At 37.3% G+C, this 25,293-nt stretch overlaps 1 long non-coding RNA gene across 1 annotated transcript; it reads right to left on the bottom strand.

The window, feature by feature from the left end:
• Window positions 1-3,025: 3,025 nt before the first annotated feature.
• LOC127418048 (uncharacterized) lies at window positions 3,026-8,735 on the bottom strand. The gene is made up of 3 exons (XR_007893358.1): window positions 8,406-8,735; window positions 6,073-6,406; window positions 3,026-4,416 (listed from the first exon to the last, which is right to left on the bottom strand). It is a non-coding gene; the product is annotated as an uncharacterized LOC127418048 (long non-coding RNA).
• Window positions 8,736-25,293: the final 16,558 nt, after the last annotated feature.

Raw genomic sequence — 25,293 nt, 5'->3', positions numbered from 1 at the left:
CACGACTGGACTTGTTGCACAGGTGGCATCCTATCACAGTACCACGCTGGAATTCACTGAGCTCCTGAGAGCGGCCCATTCTTTCACAAATGTTTGTAGAAGCAGTCTGCATGCCTAGGTGCTTCATTTTATACACCTGTGGCCATGGAAGTGATTGGAACACCTGAATTCAGTTATTTGGATGGGTGAGCGAATACTTTTGGCAATATAGTGTATATATATATATATATATATATATATATATATATATATATATATATATATATATATATATATATATATATCTGTGTTTACCTTCCCCTGTGGTGCGATCAGAAGCTGCGTCAGCAGCGTGGGAGACTCGGGTTCAGATCCCACGTTGATATCAGGAACTAGTCTTGTTCACATAATCAGTGACAAGCACAATCGGAGGAAGCATTTTTCCCTCTAACTTAACATTTTTACTGCACTGATGGTTAGGTATAGTTTAGGGGTTTGAGTTGGGGAGTCAGCTTATTAAACATGCATTCCTCTTCACTGTATTACAGCCTGTACAGCTGAAAACAACTCGCTTCACAACTCGCTTTTGGCGCCCCTCTGTGGACAATTCATCTGTAAAAATGGAGCTCACACGTGCACATATTCTCAACAACACTTACCGCTTTGGTCACTGGGGGCAGTGTTTCACATTTCGATAAGCACAGACCAATTTTAGCTAAAGAAAAGTCAACCTACTGTTTCTGTTTTCACTGTGACATCAGTCTGACTCGAGCATCAAACAGATGCTTTTGGAGCCTTTCACTTTGGATGCATCTAATTTCACTCGTTTTCAGTGTCTCTAGTTATAAGCACTGTGTTTTTAAGACACTGTGTCAAGTTAAACGTAGTTTGAAACTTTGAAAAACACGATTTGAGATCCCTGCATTGTTTTGCTTGTTCCAGCTGTCATTGAGCACAAGAACGAGTCATCTGTGGAAGGCAAAGTTGCCTGCTCTCGTTGGTTTGACGAGCCTTGTTGCCTTTACAGCTGAAGTGCTGACTGCCCCCTCCTGCATTAAGGTAGAACATCAAGCTTGAATTGCTCTGATGGGAGGCCAGACTGAACTCACAGTGAAATCGGAAAAAGTAGGTTGACATTTTTTTTTTTTGCTAAAATCAGTCTGTTTACTGGAATTCTAAACACTGCCTCCAGTGGCCAAAGCGGTAAGTGTTGTTGGGAGTATGGGCACGTGTGAGCTTCATTTTCTGGGTGAAATGTCCATGGAGGGGCAACAAAAGCGAGTTGTGAAGCGAGTTGTTTTTTTAGCTATACAGGCTGTGGGCTAATACAATAAAGAGGAATGCATATTTTATAAACCGAACCCCCCAACCAAAACCCTAAACCTAACCATAAGTAAAGAAAAGAAAATTAAATATGCTGCAAAATCACTGATTATGCAAACACGATTATTACTTGCTAGTTTCAATGTGGGGTCCAATCCTTGGTCTCCCACTCTGCTAACGCAACACACTTCCAGTAGCACCACAGGGGAAGGTAAACATGCTGGAGCTGATGCAAACATGTCTGATAGGAGATGGCACTTTTCGGTGAGTCAGCATAATGTGGCCGGGATACCGGAACTTTTGGAAACAACACGCCGACTTCCCATGTGATCATGTTGTGTAGGAACAATCCTTATTACAGAATTTACATACAGGTCAGGGGCATAATTTTAACGCATTAAATAGACAGCCCTAAATCTAAAAGATACATTCATTTTAGTTGCTTTTTTCTCACAGTTGTTACAATTACTACACTGTACTTGAGAATTAAACATTTGGGTTTAATTCTGTATTTCTTCCTTAAAGATGAAAATCATTTACTCATGCCCATGTCGTTCCAAACCCACATGACTTTCTTTAGTGGAACCAAAATGGTGAATTTTAATATCAACTTAATTAAATGACAAAAAAGATATTGTATGACTTCAGAAGAATTGTAATATAGGACGCAAGTCATACAGACTACTTTTATGATACTTCTATGGTGCTTTTTTTTTTGTCATTTTAGAGCTTGATAGCCGCAGCCTCCTTTTACTTTTATTAAATGGAAAAGAGTGACAAGGATATTCTTTAAAACATTACCTTTTGTGTTCCTCGAAAAAAAAAAAAGTGGTAACGCTAGGTTACAAATAAGGATGTATTTGTTAACATTTGTTAACGACATAAGTGAACATGGAATAACAATGACCAATAATTTTACACCACTTATTAATCTTGGTTAATGTTAATTGGACATGAACTAATTTTTATTAAAAAAGTTATGTATTAATATATGTATTAATTTATATATTAATATATACAAGGAAATATTTGCTAACATTGGTTAATACATTATAAACTAACATGAACTAACAATGAACAATAATATTTTAAAAATGAATGTTAACTTAGGTTAATAAATGCTGTAAAAATATATTGTTCATTGATGGTTCATGATATCTGATGCATTAACTAATATTAACAAATATAGTTTGTGCTACTGAAAAAGTTGTACGGATTTGGATCAACATGAGGACAAGGAAATGATGAAAGAATGTTCATTTCTGGCTGAACAATTCCTTTAATGAAATATAATTTTAACTCAGATAAAAAGACTTTGCCTGGTTGAATTGTGCTGAAGTTGTGACCTAGCCAAAGGATGTGATTTTACACATGTTCAGACTTACAGACCTTCAATCATCAACTTGTTGGTGTTTGCCAGCTGTCAGGCTGTGAGTCACGATGTGAGACTTTTCCTCGTGATCTCACCTTTGTTCTCTGTCATTAACTGACTCCACAGCCCTTGGGCACAGCTGTGACGTCACAATGCAGAAGTAGAAAAACATCTTACGATACTGTAATGAGGAACTAGAGGAGAGTTCCGTAGAACAATCTTTGAGAAGTTATACAGAATATTTGTATGGGTGAACAAGGAAGGAAGAGGAAACCATACACTCTTAGAAACAATGGTTCATTAGTTAATGTTTTTATTTTTACTCAATTCCAAAGAACAATTTATGCCAATAAAAAGTTCCATAGAAAAACAAAGATACTTTTATATATTAAAATAATTGTTTTATGAATTACTTTATGAATTATTACATTTTACACAGTACTTCTATAGTTTTGAATTTGATAACTTTATTAGAAGATTCTGAAATATTTTGTCAATAAAACTAAAACTAAATCCATGTTTTTATAGAAAAATTTTTCGCTACAAAACAATTATCTTTAGAACTATTACTAGTTATAGTATTAGTGACAGTAATAGTGTATTGTTTGCAGTTTTTGTGTAACAAAAAGGAAAGGGTCTTGTCTATTAATAAAGCAAAAGCATTGCAACAAACTTTCATAATGTAATTCATGTGTTTAATATATTGTGTTTGTTCTAATACTCCATTTGAATCAGCTTTAAAGAAAATGCATTCCTCAAACTAAACTTATTTCAACAATATATTGTGAATATGTTTAGTTTATTTCTCCATTTCACAGCCTTTTGTGATCAGCAAACGGGGGAATATTATATCAGGTTTTATTTTTTATTTTGATCACATAAGCTGTTCTAAACTTGTGATCGTTCATCTGTCAATGTCAAATTAAAACCTGAAAGACGTGTCCTCTTGTCAGCTGCATTAGTATTTGCTTCATGGATGAACCCTCAGTCTGTACACACGTGCATGTCTAACCATCTGGACCTGGGACATCTAACTCTTTAGGAAGTCTTATTTGATATACATTTTTTTCCCTCTATTAAATGTATTATTTGTTTAATGGATTTGTTATTTTGACACTCATTTGGAATACAATTTTTTAAAAAATTAACATTTTAAAAGAAAAATTAGCAGTAGAACAAAGAGATAACCTTAACTCAACCCCAACACCTACTCATTTTCTTTTATCATTCATGTGTCAGATTAATTACTTTATCAGTCCACTACTCAAATTAAATCAGATTTGCTGTAGAAACCTGCTGGACTTGTTTATAACTCCAAAAAACAAAACAAAACAAAACAAAACAAAACTGGGGGCCTGGGTAGATCAGCGAGTATTGATGCTGACTACCGCCCCTGGAGTCTCGAGTTCGAATCCAGGGTGTGCTGAGTGACTCCAGCCAGGTCTCTTAAGCAACCAAATTGGCCAGTTGCTAAGGTGGGTAGAGTCACATGGGGTAACCTCCTTGTGGTCGCTATAATGTGGTTCTCGCTCTCGGTGGGGCGCGTGGAGAGTTGGCGTGGATGCCGCGGAGAATAGCGTGAAGCCTCCACGCTATTGCTCAACAAGCCACGTGATAAGACGTGCGGATTGACGGTCTCAGACGCGGAGACAACTGAGCTTCGTCCCCTTGCCACCCAGATTGAGGCGAGTCACTACGCCACCACAAGGACTTAGAGCGCATTGGGAATTGGGCATTCCAAACTGGGGAGAAAAAGGGTAAAAAAAATAAAATAAAAATTATGACTTGAATTTCTCAGCTTCATGAATTCAGTGTAAGGGCTTGTTGATTAACTATTGTTTACGAATGTTAAGAATTAGCCAGATGAAAACTATGGTAAAACTTACAATGATGTTGAATTTATTAGCATTATTTAATGCATTAATTAACATGAATTAACAATGGACAATACTTTTACAGCACTTAGTAAGACTGGTTAATTTTGATTTCAACATAGTTTTTATATTTACAAATGTTTATTTTTATTTTTATTTATTTTTTACATATAGTGCTGTGAAAAAGTATTTGCCCCCTCCCTGATATCTTATATTTTTGTGTATTTTTCATACTAAATTGTTTTAGATCTTCAAACGTGATATAAAACAAATGCAACCTGTATAAACACAAAATACAGTTTTCAAATATATATTTTTTTTATTGAAGCAAAAAGTTATCCAACACCTATATCACTCATGTGAAAAACTAACTGCCCCCTTAAACTTAATAGCTGGTTGTGTCATTTAGCAGCAACAACTGCAACCAAATGCTTCCGATAACTGGAGATCAATTTTATCCATTTGGAGATAATGGCTCTCTCTGTGGTTCTTTGGAGTCCCAGAGGCTGATGTCACCTTTTTCCTCATCATTTCTGGAATTTCTTTTGACCTTGGCATAGTGTGCTACTGGGTGAGACCTTTTAGCCAAATTCATGCCACTGAAGTTCAAGATCTATTTAGGTGTTGATTTGATTGAACAGGGCTGGCAGTAATCAGGCCTGGGTGTGTCTAGCCCAGCTGAAACCCATCCTGAATGCAGTTTCATAGATTTAATAACTAAGGGGGAAAATACTTTTTCACACAGGCCCAGTTGGTATTGGATAACTTTTTTTTTTGCTTCAATAAATAACATTATCACTTAAAAACTGTATTCTGTGTTTACTCAGATTGCCTTTGTTTGGATTTTTATTTTTTGAAACAATTTAGTATGAGATATACACAAAAACTGAAGAAATCAGGATGGGGGCAAATATTTCACACCACTGTACTTTCTACATATACATTTTTTTTAAAGGTTGTATTAGTTAACATTAATGCATTATGAGCTAACATGAACAGTAGTACATTTATGAATTAACATTAACCGATTAATAAATGATTCATAAATTAAATAAAGCCTAAATAGTTTATTGTTAGTTCACGATACTGTACCTAATGCAGCAAACTAATAAAGCCTTACTGTAAAGTGTTCATCCCAAAACTACTGTAGACTTACTGTGGATAACTTTAGAAAACATTAGTCATTGTGGAGTAGTATAGCGATTCAGAAAGAATCTTGCTTCTCCGTGTGATGAATCATGTGTCAGTGATCGTCTTGTTTAAACTCCTACTCAAAGTAATTATGCTGCCACAGGACATGGAAAATAACCCAGCCAATCAGAAGAGAGCTGTTACACTGAAAACAAGGAACTTATTGAGAATAAATAGTTCTGCAGAAGATACAAGGAAACAACTTTCACAGGAAAATGTGAATATAAAAACATTACTACCATGTACATAAAGTTTCCTTTGGGACCTCCATGGAGTAAAAAGAGAGGAAATAGGGGGTGGTGTTAAATAACCGACAGGAGAATAAATACATACGGCCAAACACAGACAAGTGAGCTCAATTCACTTGTTTCCACAGTAGTTTCAAGAGAATCTCCTTGTGTACTGTAATGGTCAGTAGTCTCCACTGGCTCTGGTCGTAATGATCTGGGGTGGCTGAGCAGCACCCCTAGCCTCATGATCAATGGCTCTTCTGGAATGGAACCACGCACAGCAGCATTAAAATCCTTCATCGCACCTTTTGGGACTGGAGGAACCTCCCTCTCCTCAGGCCACTCTTGGACTGGATCCATGTGAATCTCTCCGTCCTGTTGTTTTAGGTGCTGAATTCTCTCTATGGAGAGGTAATGAGGGTCACCTGGGTGCTCATCTGGGAAACAGTGTAAACAAAATCAGCATTATGAACACTGAGAATTACCGTGGGGAGGAGAAAAAAAAAACCACACCACACCACACACACACACATTTCAAAATCAGCTTCATGCCTTAAATTCTTGCATTATGATCATTTCTGTGACAAGGTTTTTGAAGACTTTTACTTCACTACAAGTTTAGACACATTTAAATATATATGGTAAAAGTTAGGGAGTGTTAGATAATCCCAAAATGAGCTAAAAATATAGTTTTTTTTTTTTTTTCTCTCTTTTCTTTTCTCCCCAATTTGGAATGCCCAAATTCAACTACTTTGTAGGTCCTCGTGGTGGCGCGGTTACTCACCTCAATCCGGGTGGTGGAGGACAAGTCTCAGTTGCTTCACTTCCGAGACAGTCAATCCGTGCATCTTATCACGTGGCTCGCTGTGCATGACACCGCAGAGACTCACAGCATGTGGAGGCTCATGCTACTCTCAGCGATCCACGCACAACTTACCACACGCCCCATTGAGAGCGAGAACCACTTAATCGTGATCACAAGGAGGTTACCCCATGTGACTCTACCCTACCTAGCCACCAGGCCAATTTAGTTGCTTAGGAGACCTGGCTGGAGTCACTCAGCACACCCTGGATTCGAACTCGTGACTCCAGGGGTGGTAGTCAGTGTCAATCCTCGCTGAGCTACCCAGGCCCCAAGAGAGTTGTCATTTGTTGAACATTTTTTGTCACTACACAATTCCTATCCTTCCATTTGTTATTTCATAGTTTTGATGACTTCACCAGAATAATAGCAAAGTCATCAAAACCATAAAATAACACACTGCAACGTGAAATAGTAACAAAAAGAATGAGTAAGTGTCAACTTTTGACTTTTAGTGTATGAATAAAGTGAATAAAAGGATGCTTGTTTTGAATCCCACTGCATGATTTTAAGTTTTATGTGACTTCCTTTAGTGGTCAACCTATTTCTCACCATTGAGCAAGACAAGTTAGTAATGATTCCTGCACTCTAGAGAATTTTCCAGAGTTTGGCTGAGAGTTCTGCAAGACCTGCTTTTTTCGTTCTCATGCTCTCTTGGGACATCTGATACAGTGTCAGCAGTGGTGTGGCATATTCCAAAACACAGTAGTATGTTTAGGAACAAAAACACAAAGAGAAGGTAAGATTTATTGTTTCTAAAGCAGTACTCTTTTTAGCCACAAGAAGGCATGCTTTTTGGCATTCAATGTTTGGGTTCAGCATCACAGTTATGCACTAGTGCAAGATTAAGATTAGCATGTCCCAAAGCAAATTAAATTGAAAATGGTATCCCAAAGGTTCCTGGATGGTATACTGTTTCTGCAGGATTTTCTAAGTATGCATGTGTTACTTTTTCAGTTGCAGAAAAATGGCAAGGAGTGCAGCGGCAAAGGTGCCTCAGCGTTTTTGTTTGTGAAACTTTTTATTTGAACGACGACACTGCAATATGGCTGCCATGATTGCTCTCCCTTTGAAGTACCCTGCACAGGCATTTTTATGCTGTTTGGAGCACACAAATTGTCTAAGTATTGAAGTAATTATGAAACTTAGGGTCATAAATTAGCTAGATGCTAAAGCTTTCATGTAAACGCAAATGCACGACAAACGGTTCTGTGGCCTCAACAATTTTATGATGTAGTATGTCACAATACTGGCACAGAATCTTACCATGCACTCTCAACACCAGAGAAGAGCAGACAAGTGTGTGGTAGAAGCATGCAAACTTGGACGCAGCCTAAATTCTCTCAGGTAAAGTACACACCACTGTTTTTGACGTAAATGCACACTCTTATACCATTGTTTTCAATTACTTTTTTGTATTATCAAACTGCGTTTTAAAGAAATTGTAGGTTTTAAATGAAAAGTTTCCAATTAATTGATGCACTCCAGTACCAAAGGACTTCTAAATTAGCAGTTGCTCAACAAGACACGGATACTGAATTAAAATGTCTTCTCTGGTTTAGTAAATCACCCACCTCATTGTTCTGGCCGGTGATCTTGTAGATGTTGTTCTTGTAGCTGTGTTTTCTCATTCCTGCTCTGTTCAGCTAGCTCTGGAAGATTCTTGTGGAAAACCACTTACTGTCCTCCTCAGGTTTGGATGGGACTGCAGCGTTGAGAGGCAGAAGGATATGCTGAGCTCTCCTCGCCTCCATCTCCCCTTTGGAGGTGTATCCTTTGACCTTGTTTTCTAAATCTGCAAGGGAAAAGTATGCAATAGTGAGAAGGGAAAGATAGACGAATCTCTCACACGATTAGCGTGGAGTTAAATGGCTTGACGGATGCAGTTTTCTTTCCTGTGTTGACGCATTTCCTACTGATACAGGAAATTGGGGCAGGACATATAGAGGGGCTCGTCCCTTTTCTTTTAAATAGCCATTAGGCTTTAGTTCACGTCACATCCATGAAACAAGATTTGTTACTTGCTGTTGCTAGCCAGGTGGTATTATTCTAGAGCACATTTTATTGGACAAAATATGAGTGCAAGATGAGTCATCAATATTTTTGATCCATTTACATGGAGAGAAAGACTGTAAATTTTAAATGTGTATATCTACTAAATGTTACATTTGTCCACTTATAGGTGTACAATTGCATATAGATGAAATCAATGTTAACAGACAAAGTAAAAGCCACAAAACTCAGAAGGTTGAAGGTTCGATCCCTGCAAGGAGCATGATACAATCCATCAACATTTGTTTCCTTAACTCTATATTTTATCTGTCAAGATGTTTTTTTTTCTGTTTTTATTATGAATACACACAAGCCCATGCAATTCTGAAGACTTTCCTTACTGTTTAGATAAGTGGACTAGGTTATGGCTATGACCAGTATAATACATCCACCCTTTTCACATGTACTTCCAGCTTCAGGATGATATTTAAATCTACCCCTCTTCTCATTGTTTGTTTTGCAGCAATGGCGTTTAAGGCATTTGAGAGTAAATAGTGTGTCTTTACTGCCCTCTTGGGGTGACGAGTAATGCCTCACATGTTTAGTGCAAATGGAATGTACCCGGAAGCATAAACTTCAGGTAGCCAATATAGAAAGACCAGGCCACAGATCTCAGAGATCTCCACTGGAGCAGGACCCTGCAAGAACAGACACATGTACGGATTACAGTGTACAGAAAATGAGATAGAGAAAGATGTCTCTTACTTATCAGTACAGAGCAAATGAAAAGAGACTGTATTTTGCTCTAAATGCCATTTTATTTTGCACCATTGTTTATCGCCTGCATTGTCTGCTAATGCTTCTGCAATATAAATGTTGTTCACCATGGTAATAAATTGTTCCACAACAATACTACTGAGTGCACCTTTAGCAAATAAATAACATTTTAATTAGAGGCAGCAGTGTGATACAAGAGACATAAAACTAGCACAGCTCGAATAAGACCAGATTCCCCCCCCATTATGAATAAATAGAAAAAAAGATGTTTATATTTTTGTCTGTGCATATATATACACACACACACATACATACAGCATTTCAATCAGGTTGAGGTCTGAACTTTGACTGGGCCATTGCAACACCTTGATTCTTTTCTTTTTCAGCCATTCTGTTGTAGATTTGCTGGTGTGCTTGTGATCATTGTCCTGTTGCATGACCCAGTTTCTGCCAAACTTTAGCTGTCAGACAGATGGCCTCACATTTGACTCCACAATACTTTGGTATACAGAGGAGTTCATGGTTGACTCAGTGACTGCAAGATGCCCAGGTCCTGTGGCTACAAAACAAGCCCAGTCATCACCCCTCAACCACCGTGCTTGACTGTTGGTATGAGGTGTTTGTGCTGATATGCTGTGTTTGGTTTTCGCCAAACGTGGCTCTGTGCATTATGGCCAAACATCTCCACTTTGGTCTCGTCTGTCCAAAGGACATTGTTCCAGAAGTCTTGTGGTTTGTTCAGATGCAACTTTGCAAACCTAAGCCATGCTGCCATGTTCTTTTTAGAGAGAAGAGCCTTTCTCCTGGCAACCCTTCCAAACAAACCATACTTGTTCAGTCTTTTTCTAATTGTACTGTCATGAACTTTAACATTTAACTGAGGCCTGTAGAGTCTGAGATTTAACTCTTGGGGTTTTTGCAATTTCTCTGAGCATTGCACGGTCTGACCTTGGGGTGAATTTGCTGGGACGTCCACTCCTGGGAAGACTGGCAACTGTCTTGAATGTTTTCCACTTGTGAATAATCTCTCACTGTAGAATGATTTTAAATTGTTTGGAAATGGCCTTATAACCCTTACCAGATTGACGGGCAGCAACAATTGCTTCTCTAAAATCATTGCTGATGTCTTTCCTCCATGGCATTGTGTTAACACACACCTGAATGCTCCAGACCAGCAAACTGCTAAAACTTCAGCTTTTATAGAGGTGGTCACACTTGCTGATGATCAATTAATCAAGGGCATTTGATTAGCAGCACCTGGCTACTACTTAGCCTCCTAATTCCTATGGAAGCAGTAAGGGTGTACTTAGTTTTTCACACATGGATTCTCCATTTTGGCTTTATTTTTGTTAAATAAATATGTCATGTGGTGTTGTTCATCTGAGGTTGTATTTACCTAATGTTAAGACCTGCTAATGACCAGATGATTTGTATTATGTCCTGATACGCAAAACCATAGAATTCAAGGAGGGTGTACTCTCTTTTTCCCATGAATGTATATTGGAAGTGGCTGTTTGCACTCAAATATAAAATAGGATAGATGCTATTTACACTAAGTGTAAATAGTAACAAAAAGCATCTTTGATGCTGAGTGCAAATAGTATTAGATGCTATTTGCACTCATAATTAAATACTAACTTACAGTAAATGGGAATCACTGCAGTGTGTTTATTGTGTTTATTTAGAGTCCCACAGACACCTTACACCAGTCCTCACCCCTAAACCTAAACCTAACCTTACCTTACAACAATTAACCAGGGTTGTACTACAGTAACCGTGATATCCATAGGTGAATTACAGACAGCTTATACAAGGCCCCCTCAACAGGGCCCTGTGTCTATGAGGGCCCCCAGGCTTCTTACAGAACCCTTTTGCCTTCCTGTTTCTAATAAAAAAATTTGAGCCACTCTTTAATCTTATAACATCGCCTTGTGAAAGTTTCCATGCTCTTCTGGAAGTACAAGATCTTGTAAAATAATTTCCAAAATAGCTACCTTCATATTTTGATGCACTCATCTTTTTTATGTAAAATATTTGCTGATTTTGATAAAGTAAAATTAACAATAAAGTTTATATTGTTACTGATATTTCAAAATGAATATTTATAGAATTCAAGCAACATGTGCTTAAAATGTCATTATTTTATAGAAAAATAGGTTTAAACAGGTTTAAAAAAAATAGAATTTTCTGACTAATAAAAAAAATTACAAATAACTTGGCTTAAATAGTTGGGAAAAAGAAAATATCAGTATTTTACTTTGTGTGGGACAAAAGTACTGATTAAACTAGATACGTAATGTTTGTTGAGACAAACTATAATGTTGGAAGTGTCTCATACCACTATAAAAATGCTTGAAGTTAGACATTTTTATAGGTTTAACAGTAAGAAAGAAAGAAGAGAGCATCTTAAAGCAGATTAAAGGGCTTGTGTGTATGTTTTGCCAGCTGAAGTCTGAAATTACGAACATTCCAAAGCAGACTCATAGTTCATTTAAATATTCTGTCAATGTAATGCAGTCTAGGGGATTTTTGGACACTTTGAAAAGGCTTAAATGATGCTTTCGCAGGGCTTTTCGATGGAAGAATAATAATTGTAGCAAAGCTGTAGGGCCGTTCCAAACTGAATTTCCAATTAAATGACCAAATGACCATTATCTTTGAGCCCCACACCTTTCAGCCTTTCAAAAGCTCTCACAATGGAGGGCAAAGTCTTTGAAAGAAACAAGGTGTAGGGATGATCATATGCATAATTTGCAGTATTTACACTGAGTTTACAATATGTATAGCAAACTTTAAAATGGTACTGAATCTTTAAGAACAGTGGCTGTTGAGGAAACGTGTTTTGGTTGAGCGGTTTCTTTACCACATCCATGCTGTGAATTATTTTGACTGTAAATAACAGAACAGAATCAATTGCATAGATCTCAACTTTAAATGATAATTGGACCTGGAGAGGGGGGCCCTAAAAGAAAATTGGCCCCAGGGCCCTTGATGGTCATAATCTGCCCCTGGTAGTATCACCATAGTATTTTGTAGTAAAATGGCAAGGAATGTAGTATTATTACTATTTGTGTAGTAACCACAAAATTAAACATGGTTTCTATTTTAACACCATAGTACTGTAGTAGCACCATGGTTAATTGCATTAGAACTATGGGTTTCACCAAAAACATGGTTACTGCAATATTACTATAGTAAAACCATGGTTAATTTTACCCGGCTTGAACCTTTCTCTCAACTTCCGGACCGCTACCATGACCAAATCTCTGTGAGACAATCAACCTTTATATTCATTTTTATGTCATATATTATAAGTAGTATTAAAGGAAATATTAAGAGTGGAGACAGGAAACAAGATGGGGAAAAGTGGGAAATTTAACCTGGGTCCGTCCGCACGAAAAGTGCACATTCACAGTTCAAACCATCTTTACACACTACAGCATTGCAGTGACACTTGAGGGTGCAGTTTGTCTTTAATTTACAGTATGTGTTTCCACCAGACCATTTGAGTACAAACAGCCATGCTGAAAAATTAATACATGGACATAAATGATTGATTTGCATTGAAATTATGTAATTATATGAGAAGAAATAAATCGCTGAACAGCTGAAATCCACCTTTGGGTTGCGTTGGAGTTCTGTTGGTGTTTAATTTGTAAATAATGACCATCTGACTGCTCTTTATGCATCTTATTACAAGACTACTTGCCAAATTTATTAGCTTACTTGTAGAGATCGCACAGTGATCCAAGATGCAGGAAAGATGACTCGCAATCCCCGGATGTGCAGTTGTAACTCAGAGATATCAGACCACTAGATGGCGCCATTGACCAATCAGAATCGAGTATTTCAGAGTGCAGTCTAATAAAAATGTATTGGTGTGATTATTTGCACTAGGTATAAATAGCACCTGCCTTACTTATTTGGATAATAGTAGCCATGTAATAAGCGGGATAATGTCTATGGTTATCGTAAAATATACGCTTCAGGCTGATACAAGACCCCTCTGCTTTGCATCGGGGTTCTGGTCATTCTGTCGGGGTTTATTTTGCGACAACAACAGGCAGACTGTATATTATCACTTATATATAGAAGGACGGCTGATATTGAATATCAGCCGCATAACGCAATTTTATCTATAAACAAGCCTGAAATACTCAGAGAACTCTTAATTTACTCTCTTAATCTACCCAGTTGTATCTTCCTTTGTTGTGTCCAAATCCAATGACAATTCTTCTTGTTATCTCTGTTTGAGTGTTTAAATGATAATAAAAGTTGGATGGATGTCAACGTTTTCCAGCTTAATCATTCAAAGACAGAAGTCTTAATTTTTGGCCCTTCAGACTCTACTGAATTTGTCAAAAATAATAATAATAATATTAATAAAAATTAAAAAACATTTGGAACGTGGAACTAAACGTTTGCAGGGTAAACTTCGACAGGTTGAATGAGAGTGAATGGGAGACCACAGCAAATATTATTTTCACTTACCCATTTGCTCCAAGAGCAAAAGAAAAAATTCACTATTAAATTTTAATGACTTTCCAGAAGAAGAAAAAAAATAGAGAGCGGTGGATTAAGAGAGTCAGATGGGAGAAGATGACACATTTACTGTCACTCTCTCAGGCAGCTGTGGTTATTCAATTTTTTAAAATAATTCTAGGGTAATATAACACAAAGCATTATGTTGTAAACACTCAATATTTTAAAAAATTATCATATAAAAAGTTTTCTAGATTTATGCTGCTAAATGAGGCAGAAACGCATCATAACAGTCTGTGAAATAGGTCTATTGAGGCATTTATCTGCTAACTTAAAGAAATATTTAGTCAACTTAATTTAATATTTGATTCTGCTTTGAAATTTGATAGAGAAATAAATTCAGTTGTAAAAGCCAGTTTCTTCTAACTTGAAATTGAAATCATTTCTGTCTTTTGAAGATCCAGAGACTGTTGTGCATGTTTTTATCTCTTCTTGACTTGACTATTGTAACTCATTGTACATGGTGGCTTCACCATCATCTATATCATGTTTTCAGTCAGTCCAAAATGCTGCTGCTAGGCTTTTGACTGGTACCAAGAAAAGACACAGGATATCGCCTGTAAAGGCTTCTCTGCTCTGGCTTCCAGTTAAATCTAGAATCCAGTTCAAGATTTTATTATTTGTTTTAAGGGGCTCCATGGACTGTCTCCTCCATATATTGTTGACCTTTTAACTGTATATCAAAATCTCAAAACTTATTTTCTCCCTTGCTTATGAGATACTTATGAGTTTGCTTATGAGTTTTTAAATGTGCTATAGAAATAAATGTGTCTTCATATTTGTGTACTTAATATGAGATGCAAACTACAAAGTATTGATTTGTTAATTTCATTGCTGAGTGTCATTGCTCTTACATACAAGTGAGCAGACAAAAATTGTTGAGTATTATTGAGCCCATTGTGTAATGTATAGAAACTATCTTTGAAGTACTTTAAACTTTATGAATTGAGTTTGTGCTTGTAAATGAGTGTTGGGTGAGGTTTGTTCATTTCCTGTGTGGTAACTTCAAGATGTTCTATCTGCACAGTTCCAAACTGTGATATTTGATATTTTTGGACATTTTATTGTACATCTTACATCTTATTGTATTCTCAGTGTAAACTGTATCGGCTATATGGTAGACCATGTGAAAAAGCATTGTAATGCTGAATCTGTTGTGTTATATTGCATAATGTTCAATGCCATGTAACTACAGTAAGTTAAGCAAGTGTTTGTAATTATAGTAATGAATATTATTACTCCATCACATTCCTCTTCATATTGACATTGAAAGGGGCGGATTTAGGCATGGGCGACATGGGCAGCCACCCGGGGCGGCATCTTGCCAGGGGCGGCACGGGGCTAGGACCTTTGGCAATTAAAAGGGATTAGTAGGGACTTAGACATTACACAAACATGTATGAAACATATGATTGGCTTTTAACCTTTGCTTTGCATGAAAGAGCCACTCCTCTGCAAACAAACACATGCTATGAATGCACGTTTCCACAGTGAAGCTCCGCAGCCTGGGGATGACACCCTCCTCTCTGATCACAGTAGCCATCTGAACACATATTCACAGTTAAGACATGCCAGATTGATCAGCCTCTATAGGGTCGCCAACTTTTCGCCACGTGGAATTTAAATATAAAGTCGGACAGAGTGGGCTTAGTTCCAGAAAAGTTAATGTTAAGTTCATACCCCAAAAACAACCTGGTCTCATACCTATATTTTGGCAAAATTATTTTTACGTGCCTCATTGTCTGAGTCACAGCAGTTCCTGGTGAAATGACCACAAGAGGCGATACAACAACAATGACTTTTATTAACTTTCACACAAATCATGAGGAAAGATTTATTTCAGTAAAGCAGAATATCAGTTAATAAACATTTACTTTTCACCCTGTTCCTCACACAATGCTATCTTACGACATCTAAACACTTTTACTACAGTGCATGACTTGTTAGGCCATACATTGTATCATTTTTATGACATAACCAACTACATTTACAAGCTTGTTGGTAGCTCAACTGATAGAGCGTTCACTTGAGACCCAAAAGATTGGGAACGAAAGAAGAACGAAAGTCTCATAGAAGCACCACAAATGATGTGGTCGCTTCAGTAATTGCATTTTTCATCTCACATTGGCTTTTTATGATACTATCGATTAGATTTAGGTTTAAGATTTAGGGTAGGAAGGTAGGTTTTGTTGATTTATAACTAGATAAAGAACTAACCTTACAAATCTCATCAGTTTGGGTCCCAAACTTTGGGAGAACATCTGTATGGTGCTGTCACTTTAAAGGGATAGTTCACCCAAAAATAAAAATTCTCTCATGATTTACTCACTCTCATGACATCCCAGATGTGTATGACTTTCTTTCTTCTGCAGAATACAAACAAAGATTTTTAGAAGAATATTTCAGCTCTGTAGGTACATACAATGCAAGTGAATGGGTGCCAGAATTTTGAAGCTTCAAAATTCACATAAAGGGAGCAAAAGTAATCCACATGACTCCAGTAGTTAAATCCATGTGTTCAGACAAGATATGATAGGTGTGGGTGAGAAAAAGATCAATATGTAAGTTTATCATAAATTCTTCTCCCTGCCCAGTAGGGGGCGATATGCACAAAGAATGTGAATCACCAAAAACAGAAGTAGGAGAAAGTGAAAGTGAAGGAAAAAGGACTTAAATATTGATCTGTTTCTCACCCATATTTATCATATTGCTTCAGAAGACATGGATTTAACCACCAGAGTCGTCTGGAGTACTTTTTTGTTGCCCTTATGTGGATTTAGCAGATTTTTCATCAGCAGATGAAAGAAAGTCATACACATCTAGAATGGCATGAGGGTGAGTAAAAGGGTGAGAGAATTTTCATTTTTGCATGAACTATTCCTTTTAGGTGCATTGGGTCATGTAGCTACGAGTGAAAGTGAAAGTAAAAAGTAAAAGTGAAAGAACAAGAAAAAGCCATGTTGTTCTAAGCATGACTGGCAGAATTGCTGCAGTGTTTATGATCACAACCTGTAACTTACAACTAACTATCCTCAGAGTGGTAAGCATAATTTTTTGTTGTATCACTTTATTATCTGTGCTAGTGTAAACAATGTAGAGTGAAATTTGCCATGTCTGATTAGCATATCGTTTGAATTCCAGCTGTGAAACATAGTTTGCCCTCTGCTGTTTTGCATGGACAGCCATGTGGTTTTCTATCACATATGTGTTATTTGCCAGTCTTATCCAACAATCAGAAACTGTTGCTATTGTACTATTTGATGATAACTTTGTGAAAGCTTTCAAGTTAGCAAGACAACATTTGTCTTTACTCTTGGTAGATTTAGTAATATAATGGCTACTTATTTATGTAGAACCACATTTTGAATGTTAATTTGTGAATTTGATTTGTCTTTACAGTTTCACTACAGACACATGCAAATATACAAACAACAATGACTCATGTGTACTGTGAGTTCTACAACAGGGAAATAAACAACCAAAACTAAAAGTTTTCGGATCGTTACACCCGAACACGGGGGCCACCCCCGCATTAGGGCCGGGTTGCGCCGGATGGAGGTGAGAATCCTAGCCACCCGGACCAAATTTAAGTCTCCCTCCAGGCTTGGTGAGTTCGACAGATGGGTCCATGCAGCGAACGAGCGAACCCCGGGGAAAGGGGCCCAGCGGTCGCTTGAGCAGGTGAGCCCAACCTGTGATTGAATGGGGGCTCTCACTGCATTCGACCAGGGGAGTCCTCCGAGCTTCGAACGGGAGAGCCCACGATACAAATAAACGTGAATAGCTCACTCAGCATTCACACACACCCTCACTGCTGTTTGAACAGGAGAGACCTTGTGGATTGCACTGAGGGAGTCAGGCCCACCCTAGTGGAGGTGTAAATCCTAACCGCTAGGGCAGGTCACCCCGAGTATAGGAGTGGATCCTAGGCACTCGGTACGACCTCAGCCTCTCCTCCTGGTAATGGGGGCACTCACGGCATTCGAACGGGGGAGTCCTTGCTGCGTTTCCAATGGGGGAGCCCACGATACAAATAAACGTGAGTTAGCTTGCACGGCATTCGAGAGGGAAAACCCCCACAGCGGTTCGAACGGGAGAGACCTTGAGTGCTTTAGGCTGGCATTCCCCACTGAATCTTATCCTGACTTTTGAAAAACATCTCAAGTTGACTCTGGCATTGTCGATGGGCACCGCATATGATGACATATATGATGCAGATTCAAGTGTTGGACTTTGCTGCTTTAGGTAAGACAGTGGTTATTCTTCATTTTTCATATTGGCTGCCATGTTGATGGAAAAACAAATCATGCATATTCATGTTATTGATTCTTTATTATAAATATGATGTGAAGACCTACTTTCTAAATATCTGTTTGTTTACAAAGTTGTTTTGACATGAGTGTTGTACAGTAGCTAGCATGACCTGTAATGTCTCTTGTATGCAATTCATGGCTTATTTGTATGGAATGCACAGCAGAAGAGAGCGTGGCGGTGATAAAAAGTAATACAAAAGTAAAGTAACGCTTTCCATGAAAAATAACTTTTAATTAAGTTACTTTTTTAAGGAGTAACGCAATATTCTAATGTTACTTTTAAAAGTAACGTTACCCAACATTCTTTGCCAAACACTACTGGAACTTCAAATGGGACCGGGTTCTATGGTCAGATAAAACAAAAACAGAGCTTTTTGGCAGCAAACACCAGAGATTAGTTTGGCGCACACAGAGAGGTAGCCATATGGAAAAGTACCTCTTGCCCACGTGTTCTCCAACCTCATTAGGCATTATAGGAGAAGACTCAGAGCTGTTATCTTAGCAAAGGGAGGTTGCACAAAGTATTGAATACAAAGGTGCCAATAATTGTGTCACATACTGTATTTGACAAAAATATTTGTTTTTTAATAAAACTTGTGTTGTGTTTGGAATTGTTTGATACCTATATGAGGATAGATTTTTGTGAATATTTTGAATGAAAGACCAAAAGGATAAACAATAAGGATATATTTTTCACATCCTTCTTTTCTCATATTTACCAAGGGTGCCAATATTTTTGGCCACGACTGTATTGTCACAGTTTGTAAGGAAGGACCCAAACACAGGAGGCAGTTTGTGAAGTTCTATTACAAACCAAACAAAATACAAACAAAAACTCTCACAAGGGAGATAAACAAGAACAGAGAACTGAAAATTTAAAGAAACAAACAAACTAAAACCCAACTGAGCAAAACAGGGTACAGTCTGACAGGAATTCATACAAAATAATCCAACACAAGACTGACCACAAGAGGAGTTTAAATAAGCAGACTAACAAGGGAGAACAGGTGAAACAGATACACTATATTGCCAAAAGTATTCGCTCACCCATCCAAATAATTGAATTCAGGTGTTCCAATCACTTCCATGGCCACAGGTGTATAAAATGAAGCACCTAGGCATGCAGACTGCTTCTACAAACATTTGTGAAAGAATGGGCCGCTCTCAGGAGCTCAGTGAATTCCAGCGTGGTACTGTGATAGGATGCCACCTGTGCAACAAGTCCAGTCGTGAAATTTCCTCGCTACTAAATATTCCACAGTCAACTGTCAGTGGTATTATAACAAAGTGGAAGCGATTGGGAATGACAGCAACTCAGCCACGAAGTAAAATGACAGAGCGGGGTCAGCGGATGCTGAGGCGCATAGTGCGCAGAGGTCGCCAACTTTCTGCAGAGTCAATCGCTACAGACCTCCAAAGTTCATGTGGCCTTCAGATTAGCTCAAGAACAGTGCGTAGAGAGCTTCATGGAATGGGTTTCCATGGCCGAGCAGCTGCATCCAAGCCATACATCACCAAGTGCAATGCAAAGCGTCGGATGCAGTGGTGTAAAGCACGCCGCCACTGGACTCTAGAGCAGTGGAGACACGTTCTCTGGAGTGACGAATCACGCTTCTCCATCTGGCAATCTGATGGACGAGTCTGGGTTTGGCAGTTGCCAGGAGAACGGTACTTGTCTGACTGCATTGTGCCAACTGTGAAGTTTGGTGGACGGTGGATTATGGTGTGGGGTTGTTTTTCAGGAGCTGGGCTTGGCTCCTTAGTTCCAGTGAAAGGAACTCTGAATGCTTCAGCATACCAAGAGATTTTGGACAATTCCATGCTCCCAACTTTGTGGGAACAGTTTGGGGATGGCCCCTTCCTGTTCCAACATGACTACGCACCAGTGCACAAAGCAAGGTCCATAAAGACATGGATGAGCGAGTTTGGTGTAGAAGAACTTGACTGGCCTGCACAGAGTCCTGACCTCAACCCGATAGAGCACCTTTGGGATAAATTAGAGCGAAGACTGCGAGCCAGGCCTTCTCGTCCAACATCAGTGTCTGACCTCACAAATGTGCTTCTGGAAGAATGGTCAAAAATTCCCATAAACACACTCCTAAACCTTGTGGAAAGCCTTCCCAGAAGAGTTGAAGCTGTTATAGCTGCAAAGGGTGGGCCGACATCATATTAAACCCTATGGATTAAGAATGGAATGTCACTTAAGTTCATATGCGTCTAAAGGCAGATGAGCAAATACTTTTGGCAATATAGTGTACCAAGGTAACAAGGCAGAGAGGGCAGGGTATCACTCAAGACAGAAAAGCTCGTGGCAATGAAGAAATCAAACAAGGCCACGTGCTAACACATGACCTACACAGACAATTGACATGAGCACATGGACAGCAAAATCCCCAGTGTTAAATGTACACTCCTGGTGTTTATATGGTTCTCGCTCGCTGGTGTTAAAAACTAACACTGAAGCAGTGTTGAATCTACAGCAGATAATTAAATATAGTACACTCTTTGAGTAATGATTGATCATTAGTGATGACACCTGATGTTAACAAGCAGAGTCTACACACACAGATTTAGATGTACATCAACTGCAAATAAAATATGTTATTAGACAACAATCTTTCAATATGTTGAGTGAGGATGTTTGTTTTTATATGTCTGCAAAAATTATTTACTGATAATTAATAGGGGTTTGTCTCTATTTAGTGTTGCTGATGTCATTTTGTTGTTTAATTTGAAGTCACCATTAATGGTGATCATTGTTCTCTTTGGTTAGATACCTGAAACTTGATTATATGCAGGGCAGTGTAGTGCTGTTCAAGAATAAAACACTGTGCTAGAGAAGATCCACCTGGATGTTAGCTGGTATATTTAAGTGAGATCTCATCTGAAGTATCATCATTAAAAGTGAAATCCTATGAATTTCAGAAATACTATGGAAAAACATTAATAAAAATGGTGAATTCAGTGGTGTGTTAAGGTAACCAGAAATAATTGATATGCTGTCAATGATACACACAGACATCAAGACTCAGCATACAAAAATCATCAATGGTGACAATCAACAAACTCAATTTCAGATTCATGCCGCAATGCATCATGGGTGTTTGCATAGTACACAACTCAACAATGGCACCCAGCATGCATTGCGGCATGGATCTAAAAATGATTTTGTTGATTGTCACCACTGATGAGTTTTGTACGCAGAGTGTTGATTTCTGTATGTCTAATTGTGCAAAAGTTATATATTTTTTATTAAAAAATTCATAAGTGTCTGTTGCATCCTTCACTGGCAGTATCTGCTCAACTTGACAAATATCTGTTGCAGTAACTCTTCCATATTTATTGATATGAATAATGTAGCTTTAATTTTATTTGCAGTGAGCATCCATCAAATGGAACCATTGCATCACACTTCAAACTGACTCATTTCAAAATAAAAAAACCTGCTTTCAGCTAATTATATTCTTTCTCATCACAGTACAATTGCACTTGTTTTAATGAAATCTTATTGCACTGGTTAAAAAAGAACTTGATAATACAGAATAAGGTTCAAGTGCCTAACCAAAGATAAAACTAATCACCGTAATGGTGACTTCAAATAAAAAATACAATAAATAATAACACAAAATCAGCAACACTAAATGAAGCTAAAGCTGTATTAACTCCTAATCTTTTGCACACATGAAAAAAAAATCCCAAAGTTACTTATAATAATAGAACATGGCAATGTTGTATTTTGAGCATTTTCAAACTTTCTCCCGTGAGATGTTGAGACATTTAATTTGTTGTCCAAGAGCATATTTTATTTGCAGTTGATGTACATCTAATGTTGTGTGGCTGTAAAACAGATGTAATTGTTGTGGTGTGTGCTGGTTTGTTCTCTTGTTTTCTTGTTCTTGTTGTTTCTCTTTCCTTCAGTAGACTCTGCTTGTTAACATCAGGTGTCATCACTAATGATCAATCATCACTCAAAGAGTGTACTATATTTAATTATCTGCTGTAGATTCAACACTGCTTCAGTGTTAGTTTTTAACACCAGCGAGTGAGAACCATATAAACACCAGGAGTGTACATTTAACACTGGGGATTTTGCTGTGTGCCACTAGGAAAACACAAGCAACATGCACTCATGGCAACAGACAATGACAGGACAAGAGAATACATGACAATGCCAATAACTGTAACATTTATGTCTATATCCTTATCTACACATTCTTTGGAAACTATTTATATGAATGTTCCCTTTGTGAAGGGTTTATAAAGGGGTTTATTATTGATAAACAATTCATTGACAAATGTCTTACAAGTCATTTGTATGCACTTGTAACAACATGCATAAAAAAGGGTAAGTTTCAAGAAGTACCTGTCAAATTGTGAGCCAATTTACCTCACATGTTATAAATGCTTAATATCACTTATTAACATTAGTAACCTATGAAAATTCATTTACAAATGTATTATAAATCATTTGTATGTGGTTATAACAACAAGCATAAAAAGGGTAAGTTTCAAGCAGTACCTGCCAAATTGTGAGCCAATTTACCTCACATGTTATAAATGCTTTATATCAGTCATTTAACATTAGTAACATATGAAAATGATTTCCTTGCATTCATTGAAAGCATTTGATTTATTCTCTTATCCTGCTGGATAACATGAATCATCACGTGTTGCACAAATGTGACCATACTTGCTCAAACATATGCTTTCAATAAATAATTAAGGGCACATACCAAATACAAATAAAATAAAAATAAAACATTTACAACATCAACATCTAAAACTACATCTAATGTGCTTTGTTCACTCCTAAATTCCAGCTTATGAAACACTCATACACTATGTTTTTCCTCCCTCTAATGTAATGTAATCTAAATGTTGCCATAAAACTACAGATCGATATCACCTAGATACACATATGATAACAGATAACACAGGTAATATCACACAGCGACATAACAACTTTATGTTTAGTTTCAGTACCAACCCTTCATTCAGATATGACTAGATGAAGTCAGGAAGGCTTGATGCTGTATTTTGACCATTGCTTTAAAAGCTGATATGATTTAAACCAAAAACCTTTTTAAAAATGTTACTGTCATGTTTTTAGGAGGTCAGTGACTACAGAGGTCAGCCTGTTAAGAAAACAGTCACACACTAAAATGCTAAATTAAAAATAAAACTATACCCATATTTTAAACATATAAACACAGTAGATTCTTGATGCTTTTGAAACCAGAACATCAGGCAAGAAAATTATTTAAGTTAAGAGATGGTGCTCAAACTTACCTTGAATTAACTTTGAAGATACTGTAATCAGAAAACAGACGTTTCATCTCTCTTCCAAACTCTCTCTACTCCGGTATTCTACACACACACTCTCTCTCTCTCTCTCTTGCTCTCTCTCTCTCTCTCTCTTGCTCTAAGTCTCTTTTTTTGGTTGTCTGTCTTCCCTAACATGCCTCTCTTCCTACATATCTTCCTTTCTTTGTCTTGTCAGTTTCACTTTCATTTATGGAAGTCATGTTTTCCCCAATTTTGACAATGATGTCCTCCTCTGGAAAAGGCACAAAACTCTACACACTAGTTAAAATGCTAATTGTTGAGAGCAGGAATGAAATTACCAGTGAAAGTGCCCATTTTTGATATCAGTAATTAATTTTGCACTAGTAAAAACATTTATTCTTAATATAAAAGAATGAAGCTATTACTCACAGAAAAACATATTCTTGATATATAAAAAAGGCAGAGGCTATTTACACTAAGTAACCAAAAGCATCTTCTTAAAAAAGTGAAGAAAGTGGCAGATACCATTTGCACTTCTAATTAAATACTAACATACAGTATGGGCATCACAGCAGTGTGGTTATTGTGTTTATTTAGAGTCCCACAGACACCCTACATTAACCCCTAACCCTAAACCTAACCCTTACCTTACCTTAGAAAAATTAACCATGGTTTTACTGCAGTAACCATAATATCACCATGGCATTTTGTAGTAAAATCATAGCAAAATTAAACATGGTTACTATATTAACACCATATTACTGTAGTAACACCATGGTTAATTAAATTAGAACTATGGGTTTTGTCAAAAAACATGGTTACTACAATATTACTATAGTAAAATTATGGTTAATTTTATCCGGATCAAATCTTTATCTCAACTCTCGGACAGTCACTGTGACCAAATCACTCCGAGGCAATCAAACTTTATATTACATTTAATTTATTATTATAAGTAGTATTAAAGGAAATATTAAGAGTGAAGGCACGAAACAGGATAGGAAAAAGTGAGACAAACGGGGAATCAAACCCAAGTCCTTCCGCACGAAAAGTAGACATTTACATTATGTTTACACACTACGCCATTGCACCAACACCTGATAGTGCAGTTTGTCTTTCATTTCTGTGTTTCTACCAGACTATTTGAGTGCAAATAGCCGCACCATGCTATAAACAACTAGTGCAAATACTTTAACTGCACTTTCACTTGTTGATTTTCACGATTAACTGCTCCTATTCAAAACAAAACTACAGATATCTATAATTAATTTCTTACTAGCTGAAATTCCAGAGATCAGCTATGTACTTGTAAAAATGTCAGTTTTTGATATCAATAATTACATTGTTACTAGTGCAAATGTGACACTTTCATTACTTGTGGAAAGGCAGTTACAGATTTCATAGTTCATAGTTTTTTTGTTTGTTTTTTTACAAGAAATTCCATTTTTGATATCAAGAATTAACACTTTTACTAGTGCAAATGTAATTACTGAGACCAAAAATGATCAGTTTCACTAGTAGTAATTCCATTGCTGATATGAAGAATTAGCAT

The sequence above is a fragment of the Myxocyprinus asiaticus genome, chromosome 27 (genome assembly GCF_019703515.2).
Source record: "Myxocyprinus asiaticus isolate MX2 ecotype Aquarium Trade chromosome 27, UBuf_Myxa_2, whole genome shotgun sequence".
Classification (NCBI taxonomy): Eukaryota; Metazoa; Chordata; class Actinopteri; order Cypriniformes; family Catostomidae; genus Myxocyprinus; species Myxocyprinus asiaticus.
This window is presented reverse-complemented; position numbering and strand designations above follow the sequence as displayed.